General features: G+C 39.4%; 1 protein-coding gene across 6 annotated transcripts in view; it reads right to left on the bottom strand.

The window, feature by feature from the left end:
* Window positions 1-12,103, bottom strand: part of TENM2 (teneurin transmembrane protein 2) — a 675,237-nt gene that overhangs the window by 55,355 nt on the left and 607,779 nt on the right. The gene's annotated exons all lie outside the window — the stretch shown is intronic.

Genomic DNA, 12,103 nt, shown 5'->3' with positions numbered 1-12,103 from the left:
ATAGAAATGACAGCCTGCTGACAGAAGATCTGTCTCTTATTTTTCCCTCTGTATGTGCGTACACATCTTTTTCAGTTCGTCAGTGCTCAGAGGACTTTTTGTACTCAGTGTTGCATGATTCTCCAGAATAATTTATTTAAACTTTGTGTCTAAACACAAAGTTTAAAGAAATATTTTTATCTATTTAAATAAATTAATTTTTTCCTCCATTGATTGTAATTTTCGAATACCTACTTATTTAACACTAAGTTTACTTATATTTTGCTGTCACATCTTACACTTTCTGAAAAACATATTAAAAATATATCCCCTCAAAGATGAGTGGTTTTGACTATGAATATGACATGACTTATTGTATAACAAGAGCCAAATTAGGAAAAAAAATATTAATTAGCTAAGCTACTTACATGTTCTATCAAATGTCCATAGGTGATAGAATACCTCACCTCCTTTCTCCTGGAAGTAAATGAGTCCCAGGAGACATTACAGTATCTTACTGAATATTCATGATGAGAAAAGGTAAGAAAACCAAAGTGCAGCCTTGGTTCATACATCCAGATCCATCAACACCCAATCCACACAAGCACAGCTATTTTTTGTCTGTGGGGTGACAGAAGATTTGAGGCCAACCTCTCAGAGCACCTCTTTGAGCACGAGGAAGGCTGTGCTGCCTGACAATAGGTGTGTGCCTTTACAAATCTGTTCAGAAAGCCACAGCTCTGAGTTTGTCTCCTCCTGCCCCTCCCAGCTGCCTTGGCTGTAGCCAGGTGAAGTCAGAGAGCAATTTCTCTGACCCCAGACTCATTCTCACAATGCTGCAGCAGCTTCCCATACAACAGAGTGATGCCCCTGGAACTCACAGCTGGTATCACAAGAGGTCAGAGACTATTCAGTTCATGTTACACAGAAAGCTGTTGGCAGACAGAAACGAGTCCTACAAGTTGTTGTGTATTAAAAAAAAAAGTCTCTTTCACTTAAATTTAGGATTATTTTGCCACTACATATCTTAGCTTTAAAAAAATCAGTTACTTTTGCAGCACAGGTAATAGATTTTCAAGACATTTCGTTTATCTCTTCCATTTGTCAGGTTGTTTGAATGACCAATATGATAATGTTTGAGGGGCGGCATCACAGTGTAGGACAAATTATTTGTTTTAAATGAAAACCAAACAGTAATTGTGAATATACCCATGTGGTTGGTTTTCTACTGAGGCACCGACAAGAATTAAATCACTGAAGCAGTTTGCCTTGCAGCATCTGAGCAAAATGAAAACATGAACAGTGGGGAGCTAGCAAAATCCCTGAAAAGTTTTAAGTGCAGCTGGGGATTAATGGACATGACTTTGCGTTTAGAGAAGAGAGGGAAGGCAGCACCAGTGCCACAGACATGGTGTTGCTAGGAAACACGATGCTACCTCCACAGAGCTCATTTAACTGCAGCCTTCCAAAGGCAGAGCTGGGGTTTGAGGAGCATAAATATCACAAGGAAGGGAAGGAGCAGCAGTACACTACAATAAGATCTAAGTGCTTGGACAATAATGTCTTCCTTAAAAGATCTATTTAGTTCATGACGAATTAGCTTTGAAACAGCTTTAAGTAACGGACAACTAATTAGGTGTTTTGCATGGTTATGTCTCTGTACATGCCTGTGTGAATCTATGGATTTCTGGTTTTGCCTCTCTTCAAGCAAGTATCCATATAGCATTCTAGTCTGTTAGACCAGCCAGAAAACAGAGGTCCATTATGATGCAGTAATAACAGTTTTCTTCTAAAAAAGGCTTATATTTAGGAATTGCAGTAATAACAGTTTTCTTCTAAAAAAGGCTTATATTTAACAATTGCACTGCCTATCTCTGTTTAAATCTTCCTACCAGTGCATGTGAGCAGTGATTGTTACTGATGAACACCTGCACACACAGGATTTCCACATATCTCATGGGCTTGGTGGCCACCAAGGGGTTTGGAGAGTGGACAAGGTGACCAAGTGCCTGCCTGAGGAGCCTTGAGAGCCCAGGCTCAGTGGCACAGCTGGACACACACACGGCCTTTGCTGGCCAGGCTCTCTGCAGGCAGCACCCCCAGCTCTCCCTGCTTTGGCAGAGCCTGCCTGCATTCTGCAGCCACACTGAGCCTGGGGAATCCTCCCAGAGCCACACAGGGCAGGGCTATCAGCATCTCATCTCAAGAAGCAATCCAGTGTGGGATGGAGCTCTCACTCACCGCTCAGCAAAGGGCCCTTGGTGCTAAGCAGACAGGTTGCTATTCCTGGTGTGCAGAGAAATTCTCCTCATCTTTTCCATTACAGTATGCTTAATGGAAAATGTCAAGAAGCAAGGTTAAAAAAGAAGAAAGTGCTTGTTTAAAGTGCTAGATTGACAACCTATTTATTCACAGAACAGGCAGAGTACAGGCAACAGCAGTTCGAGTGTCTCACACTTTTCTAGCTGCTGCTGAAGGTGAAACACTAATGCAGCCTCCCTCCTCTCTATCTGCAGTTTGCCTGTGGAATTGGAAGCTGAAAACTTTACTGCAAATACATATGAATTCACAATTAAAACAGCAAGAAAGATTTCAGAAAGATTTTTCAGTGTTGCATCAGGAATCTGTGATGAGCATATGAGAGATATCAGAAAGCAAAAACCATGCTATGGACTGTGCTTGGTTCAAAAATGGAGGGTGCTGGATGTATTTACAAGAGAATACTCCCAGCTTTCATCTACAGTGAAATTATTCTGAGATTAAATTGTAAGGTGATTAGTTCATATTTGAACTCAACAAATTAATTTCCAGTATCTAGGCAGTACATTAAGAATTCTAATCCAATTTTGGATAAATTCTGCACAGACTTCCTTTTTGCTCTGGTATTCCCAAACTTCAGGGATACAAGTACACATGTCCAGCTTCACACACATATATGGATTTTCCATTGCATAAACGGCTTTAAACTCTAAACCAAACATTTTAAGTAAACTAAACCATAAAGTCTGCCCAACCAATTTGTGGTTTCAGCCAGAATCTTCAGAACTCCCACTTATGGTGGGGCAAATCTTTCTCCAAAAAAAGGAAGGGAAAGGGCAGCCAGAGAAAGAGAAGTTAGAGAAACCTTTCTCTTTATAAGTTTCCAAACCCTGATGGAAGAGGTAGTCTCTTAGTATAATGAAAAGGAAGAAAAAGAATAGGAGAGATGAAGGGAAAAAAAAAATCTAAGTGGTATCTCAGAGCCGCTTAGAGAAAAGCATTATGCTTTTAGCCTCTGGTCAGTTTGTACATGGAAAAATAGAAGTAAATCAAGAGTTTGTGTCTTTTGAGTCCTTCTGATGCTGTGCCATCAGCCATTTATTCTGCAAACAGCACCTCCCAGCAGAGTGGGCTCCCAGCAGCTGTCCCCATTTAGGGCACATGGGCACAGCTACATCTGGAATGTGATATCTCCTGTTTATCTTTCCACATGACCTCATCTCACACACCCTGATCCAAAGCCTGCTGGCACTCACTGGAGCCTTTCCAGTGACTTCAGCTGGGGCTGGATCAGGTGCTCCTGTGGGTGCAGAAGCCCTGCAGGGAAGAGTATGTTCTACACACAGTGTTTTCTCACTCACAGGATGCACACGAGTTTCAAGGGGAACATTTAAATTACATTTCAATCCTCATCTTCTCATTAAAGCTGTTAACTACAGAACTGGAGCAAATAAAAGTAGTCTGGGATATGATGGTACCTAAAGAATTTAGAGAAATGACATAAAAGCAGTAATGACAATAGCCTGTTTAATTTGGATTTTAGAGGATAATCACTGTTTCCATATTTTCTGTTCATTCCTTCGGTGAGCTGCTGGTATGCCTACAGCTATCTAATAATAAATGAGCTACATAGAATGAGGTACCTAGCAACACTGAAAATAAAATCATGCTTTTTATTTGCTATTGTTATTTTTTAATCCTTCAATTCCAAAGCCTTCAGGGCTTAGTTAAAGCCAAAGAAAGGGCATACAAATAAAAATGACACAGTGTTATGGTAGGCACAGGCACAAGTCATTTTCTACAGAGTAATACTTCAACTGAAATAAACTCACACCCCAAACACGGAATGAAACACATGTCAATGAACCAGAGTGTTGGTTGAGTGGGAGGTGAGGCCCCTGTGAGTGAGTTTTGACAGTTCCAGAACAGGCTGGAGCCATGCAGAGGCACCAGCCCAGGGCTCTGAGGCAGGGCAGTGACACTGATTGACAAATTGCTGAGAATGAAGCCAGGCTCTCAGCACAGAGCCACTGCCATGGAGCACAGCAGAGCTGCTGCTTCCACACAGGGCTCACACACAGCAGGAGCCTCTCCTGGCACTCGAGGGTTTGTCACCAGCAGGCTCTCACTGGCTGCCTTGCTATTTCTTTTTTTTTATAGAAAAAAAATTTTTTTAAAACCACTCAACACCCTAAGTATTTCATTAAGCAACATACCAAACAAAGAAATAAAGAATAAATATCTACTTGCACATGTGCTGCGCAGATGAATACATGCCTGAGTTAGAACTACAGACTGGCCCAGCTACAATTGCATTTATTGAACTGGCTGAAAAAAAACCAAACAACCAACAACAGTCAAAAAGTATCTTTAAAGAGCCCTGAAATCCTCCACTCCAATACTTCCTGTGCAGATAAACAATTAGGAATTTTAAGTAACATTTCTTAAATTGCCTGGGATATGTATTTCATAACAGAATTATCTATCCTGCAATTCCAGACTTTCTTGCATAGGGACAGGAACTCAGGGAACACCCAACTCTCCAAACAAAGCAGAGAAATAGGAGAAAAAACCTGTGACTGTTTAGAAGAGAAGTAAAGATCACACAAAAGGAACTGCTGGTATGAAAAAGTCTCAAGTACAGTCACTTGTATCTTTCTGAAGGAAAAGAACAAAAGAAAGATACAGAGACACACACACACAAACAAAAAGAGAAGGAAACTTATGTTTCAGCAGAGAACACAAAAATTTGAGATTGAAGAAAGCCTGGGGTTCAAGAGCTTCACACGCTGTTAACAAGGGACTGCTGCCAGAACTTTCCATGTTACCCAAATTCATGTTCAGTGACTGAGGCAAAGGGGCTCCTGTGACAGGGGGAGACACCCTCGAGGTCTCCCTCTTGTGCACAACCAACAGAGCTCTGGCACCAGCTTTGGTGTGACCCCTCCAAGCTGCTGGGCAGGGAAAAGAGGAGGACAGGTTGTGCTACACTGTCCTGAGACTTGGGGAAACCAAACAGAAACCAACCAAATGTCCATGTCTGCTCAGAATGCTGAGTACGCACAGAGCTTCAGCTGAGCCCAGAATTTGGGCTCCTTATACACAGTTTCCAGAAGGAAGGGAGAGTGCCTTTTGGGAAGGTCAGCATCAGACTGAGGAGCCTCTGCACTGCTGCAGTCCCAGTGCTCTGTGACAGCCAGCAGGGCTCTCTCTGCACCCCAAAATTGTAAATGTGAGCACAAGGACAGCTCCTCCTGCACAGAGCCCAACAGCACAGCTTTACCAGCATCAGCAAAGAAGGTATGTGAAATATAACCTAGGAAACTGCTGCAGCCCAGCCACACAGCTCCTTCCAGAGGCCAAGCACGTTATTTGCTGAAATTTTGAGCAGGAGCTAAAATTTGACCCTACCAGCATATTTGAGTTACACAGTGTATTCTTTTCAAACAAGACTCATATCCAACTCCTATTCATATCCCCAATAAAAAGATATATAAAAGATGCAGTAAAAATTTGTATTTAAGATAGCTGGGTCTTTCAAATTAATCTTACTGTAACAAAATCCATTTAGAATATAATTCCAGGTGAAATTGCATTCATAAAACTAGTACCAAAACCATAATCTTTTATTGTATTAATGTTTCTGATATCACATACAAGGACTGGCATCATCCTTTGTAATATGTAATATCCTTTCTGAGAAAGAAGCCTTCTCAAGCTGAATTTATCTCTAAAATAATGTCTATTTAAAGAGTTTTGTGGCTGCATAATGATAAAGTGACCTATCAGACAGGATGTATAAATTCAGTCAATTGAAGGGCAACATGCAAAACACTGACTTCATGTTTGAAAGAATAGCTAACCTAATTACAATGTAATCTAGACTTAATGTAATTTAGGATTTTTGTAGGAAGACATTCTCAGTTCAGTCATTAGCTTCAAAATACTTTTTTCACTTCACAAATCCTCCACATATTGCATAGAGGAGGAATTAATTCCTTTCCTCCTTAGATGAGAACCTCCACATAAGATAAAAAATTAAAATCATGTTAAAAATCATGTTAAGAAATGATAATTGCATTTCTTTGACCATAAACTCCTTTAGTGTACAAAAAAACTTTACCAAATTGAGGAGTTTAAGTCAATCAAAATGCCCAGGAAGCCAAGTTAGCATTCAGAGTGACCTAACAGAACTGCTCCCCTTCTGTCAGTGCTACTTAACAGTAGTTTTCATCAGTATTTCAAATTCATTTTGAATTCAGTAATGTGAGGGAGTGGGACATGGATACACAAGCAGGGAGCTGCAGTGAGAACAAGCAGATGTTATAAACTGCTTAAGCAGCTCAGTCCACTGCAGAAGATGCACAGCACCGAGGGGTAACAGCCTGTAGGGGGATTGGAGGGAATCTGCCCCAAAATTTATGGGTCCAAGTCTGGTGTGTCACCCCAAAACCATTCCACTCTGAAGAGAGCTTGGACCAGCTGACCTGCTGACATCCCTCCTAAACTGAATTATCTACCATCCCTTTGGTTTTAGAGCTTTATATTTCATAATTCTCAGGGCAGGGAATCCCAGTTTTCTCAGGCGCTATTAAAATATAATTGCTTGCTATTCATTAGATATTAATGCCTGCATAGAATTTATAATTTAGCAATTAACTTTCAGGTATGCAAATGCTGATCCCGTGTAAGTGTGCAGGTTATCTCTAGCAGAAGAATAAATATGAGCCTTAACAGAGGCAGGCAGTTTCCTCTCTTACTGTGTGGCAGATTAGTACCTTCTGTCCCTCAAATTTGGCACAGAACTCTGGAATCCCTTCAGGATGAAAAACACTATTTAGACATGTGCATTATATTTTGCAGCTGATCTTCTTAAAGTATTAATCACATGGATTCCATTAAATGGCTGCACACTGCATGGGTTTGGATTTCAGTTCCAACATTCCAATTGTCCAAAAGAAAAACCCAAAGAAAGTGCCAGAGAAGAAACCAGAAGTTTTTATGAAGTTTTGTGGAATAGTTTGGAATGAAAAATAGTAGCAATGCACTAAATGTTTTATGCCTTCTGGCTTGCAGCAGTCCTAAATCTTCATGACATTAAAATATGATTACAAGTGGCCAAAAATAATGGGTATTTGAATATTAAAATAAATATATCTCACATGTCTGTTAAGGCTAGAATTTATGGAGTTTGAAAATAAACAAATATAAAGTATGAAATAATGCTCATGACCTAGGAGCAGTATTCCACCACATGGGCAATGTATGCAAAACAAATTAAACTAGATAAGCAATATATTCTGAGTTATGTGAGTGTTTGTGTATGCTGAGTTGTTTGGCAGATATAGGATAGAGGATGAATATTTCAGTACATAAAATATACTTTATAAACATTCCTTTAATTCTAAAGTGCAAGGCACCATTCTGCATCCCCTGTCAATAAACATAAGCCTCACGAATATCATACCATTTTCCAATTTTTATATCTACCAACTGCACAAATAGCTAATAAAAGCTACAGAAATAAAAATGTTGCATTCACAAATGAACTGCTTTAAGTCCTGCATGCATAAAACAGTTATCTTTCTGTTCCTTTTTTATCTGTTTACGTGGCAAAGGAAAAAACATCCTAATCCTTCAGATCTAGCCAGTTGCTTTGATATTTAAACACTAAATAAATCTGCGAAAGTGATTTTGATCTACAAGGGAGCTCATCTTCTCCATCTCACCCCCAAGAAAGCCAAGAGTATTTAATCTGCACTTGGAAGAAATTTGGAAGACAAACGAGCTCTTTAAGCTCTGCTTGCTTTACATTAAACATATTTACTACCAGGCAACTGATGGCTCTGCTCCTCCCCTCGCCTCACCACAAGTGTCCTTAATTCTCTGGAACGAATACTTAAGTCTTTCTGCTGCTGGGCAGAGCATTTATTTTCCATTTCTCTGTAGAAGCCATCAGAAGCACCAATGAGACTTTTAATTTGATTGCCTTGCGTCTGTATTTGACAGTTTTTAAGCCATCCCAGGGCAGGCAGGTTGTTACTACTTCCACTGGGACTGTTTGCCAAGAGAATTTAGGAAGGGAAACACAAAGTAAGGGAGTGGGAGATGAAGCCAAGAAATCTGGAGACCACTGTGCCCCAGCTCCAACAGGATTGTGTGACCAGGAGAATCAGTCAATTGAATTAATAAACTCCAGTCATTGATTCATGCCAGGAAAAAAGTGCAGAACTATGTATTGTCAGGATATTTGCTTTAGTTTAAAAAATACAACAAAAAAAGAAAAGAAGAAACAAAGATCAGTTTAAAGGAATTTCCAATAACAAATAATAGTAGTGGTAGTAATAATACTAATGATAATAATAAAGAAAATCTATGGTCTGTGTAAGGGACATCTAAAAGATAATGCTGTGTAATTACATTACATTTTATACATTAATAATGTAAAGTTTTGTGTAATTAACTCTTTCTTTGCAATGCTGAAAACATATTAGTAGCTCATAGTATCTCTCACCATAATAAACAGATGCCCAAGAAATTTTTCTTTTCTATAAAGGTCATCACTTTTCTCAGTGTTCCAGGGGAAAGGTACCAGAGTATGAGACTGCCCTGAAGATCAGCATTATTGATCCTCAGCATTCAAATGAAATCAGAATTTAGGTTACCCCACTCTGCCTGTTTCCCATAATTTCACTGGGGTATGGTGTCACTGTCACTTCTTTACAGCTCAACTGCCACCACCTTTCAAGGAGCATGTTAGAACCATGTTAATTAGGCTTTCCTATACTGATGGCCATTTGTTCAGAGCTGTGAGCTGAGCAGAGTGCAGCCCTTTCCCCTGCTCAGCACCAGCACAATCCTGCTGGGCTCAGGCTGCAGAGGAGTTCCAGCAGGTTCCACTGGTGTGCCACCAGCAGCTGCCAGGGTGACACCAGAATGGTCCCCAAGGTTGGTGCAGTTTGGTGCAGGTTCCACTGGTGTGCCACCAGCAGCTGCCAGGGTGACACCAGAATGGTCCCCAAGGTTTGGTACAGGTTCCACTGGTGTGCCACCAGCAGCTGCCAGGGTGACACCAGAATGGTCCCCAAGGTTTGGTACAGGTTCCACTGGGGTGCCACCAGCAGCTGCCCGGGTGACACCAGAATGGTCCCCAAGGCTTGGTGCAGTTTGACTCTGTGAGATCTCACAGATCACAACCCAGCAAAGAGAACCTGGGGACAGCTCTGCCTTTCAGGGTAAACACATATGTGGGAATATGCTTAATCAGGCACAGTGCATATCCAATTTGCTCTAATAACTGCTGTAAGCACTCAGGAAGTTTATGTAAAAATCCTTTTTAATGGTGTCACTCACTGGAAAAGCTCTCCTGCAGTTTAGTGACACAGCCTGGCTCCTCAAGGTACAAATCTACCCAAACTTGTATGTGAGTTCTCCAGCATGCTCACCTGCTTCTCACCATGAAGGAAACCACTCACCAACTGCAATTATTTCCTAGGCTGGGCTCAAGTTACCTAATTCAAGTAAGGGACCAGCAGCAGTAGCCCTGTGGAAGTTCATCTTTAATAAACCTATAATCTTTAGTCATAGGACAAAAATTCAGAAGCAATACTGATGAGAACTGACATTTTCCTTTTCCCTTCACTGTCATTTATTCACTTTTGAGTGACATCCCTCCTCACATCTCATTACGTTTTTATCTCAACCATTAAAATACAGCAAATAAATAATTAAAATCTGGGGACATATTCTGCAAATAACTTTATTAAATCTCCCCTTTAGTATCAGTGGGAATGCTCACTTCAGAAATCAGAAACATTACATACAACTTGCTAGGAATTTTTAAAACTGCAGTGTTTAATATCAGAATTTCTGAAAAAAATCCTTAATAAGTAAGGGAAACTGTAACTATAAAAATTGAGTAAATAAATGCAGTCTTCAATGGAAGGCACACATCTTAAATCCTCCCAGTTCTGCTGAATAAATATTTCCCTTTACAAAGCATCTCTTACTTTAAAATTTTAATGCAGTAAAAGCTTTTAAATTACTTAATGAGGATCTTAGGAATTTCATGGTAACTAGAAACACAAATACTGGTCAAATATGACAGATTTTACTGAGCATATTCTTTGTCTATGGAAGATTGAAAGATTAAAAGGAATGGGGATATAATTAGATTGTAATAAGCATTGTCTTAATTGTACTTAAAAAAAAACCCAACAACTTTCATGTGGAATGGAAATATTAACAAATTTAGGAGACATTTCAGTGTATCCAAAAAGTCCGCTGAGTGCTATTTCACTGCTAATTAACACTTTTGATTAGGTATATAAAGTACTGTTTATAATTAAGAGTGGGTCTGAGTGATTTTAATTCACATTTTTTCTCAGCATACAAGCAATCAAAATTGTTATGGAATATATAACAGAAGACTCCAATGAAAAATCAGCCAGTGTCCATTCAGCCTTCACAAATAGGGTGACCTTGACTTGGATGCCCTGTTCTCTAAATATGGCAGGCTTTCTCCATTCTAAATCAATATTTCTGACTTATTTTGGAAAAAAAAAGTTTCAAACATTCATAGGACACACTGAAGATATATATGGATTGGTTTCATGATAAAGAATCAATTAATAATGATCCAAGGGAGACAGGAACAAAAAAGCAGTTTTACCCCTGTTCCAAAGCCAATAAAAAGATGAATTGTATCTAAAAATCTGTGTCACTCTACTCCCTCACCCTGATTCAGCTGTTAGCAATGCCACATGGGAGCAATGTTAACCTTCATTTCAGAATCCTTACAAACTCTATGCAGTGATTTTCTGTCTTAAGCCTAAAGCATCTTTTCAATTGCTTCTGAAACAAGAAAAGGCACATTGCTGCTGCTTTTCCTGCACTGTTATAAAGCTACTCTTAAATGGAAAAATAAGGATTAATCAGAATCTGCAAACATTTTAACAAATTCATTCACTTTTCAACAACAAATAATGATTAATGGCTTCCTGCTTACAGTAACACCTTTATGGTCCAATTGCAACGGATTCTGCAATTTAAAAATAAAATATGGGAGAGGAAGAGAAACACCCATTTTTTATAGAACTATTTCATTCTGAGCAAACTATCTTCCATTGTAGGACTGGATGCTATAATGCTAATTCCTCTTGGTTTGAGAGATAAGTGGTCTGTAACCCAGCATACACACATTCTGCCTTGCTTTATGGAATGGAAAGCAGTCAGAACAGTTTAAATTTACACTGTGCTGAAAGGTGGATGGCAGCATGCTACATCAGGGACTCAGTTCTGGAATTCCCAGTGGTTTAAACAAAAAGTCAGTTCTCTCATCTGTACTAATGTGTCTCTGTTTTTAGGAGAATCAGCATCTTCTGGGACATTTAGGGGTTTGTGTTTGTACATGCTGAAGTTACAAAAATAGCTTCAGTGCTATCCTTGAGGAGCTCCTTCCACAAGAAACTCAGCAATGCCTTATGATTCCTAACAATTGGAAAATCACACTATTTGAAGCAGCACCACTTTCAAAATCAATAAACCATCATGATCCAGGCAAAAAATGCTATTCCTAAACAGATTTTTTGTTGTTGTTGTTAATTTGTGCTTTTAGATAATTGTCCTCTTAGTATTGCTTCTAACCTAAAATCACAACCTAGCAACCTAGTAATATTCTCCACTACAAACTGATTTAGTTTTTAATTAAAAAGAATGGTTTTAATCACAATTGCATCCTTATATTTACTTCTTAGACACCAAAGTTATTATCCTTTTTAATTCTCTTCAGAACAGGGACTGCACCTTGATGCATTGTGGTTCTTTGGCTCAGTTGTTCAATGCTATGAAAAACTATTTGAAAGAA

This window comes from Zonotrichia leucophrys, chromosome 13 (assembly GCF_028769735.1).
Source record: "Zonotrichia leucophrys gambelii isolate GWCS_2022_RI chromosome 13, RI_Zleu_2.0, whole genome shotgun sequence".
In the NCBI taxonomy this organism is placed as follows: Eukaryota; Metazoa; Chordata; class Aves; order Passeriformes; family Passerellidae; genus Zonotrichia; species Zonotrichia leucophrys.
Note: the sequence above shows the minus strand (reverse complement) of the source record. Positions and strands in the feature narration are given on the sequence as shown.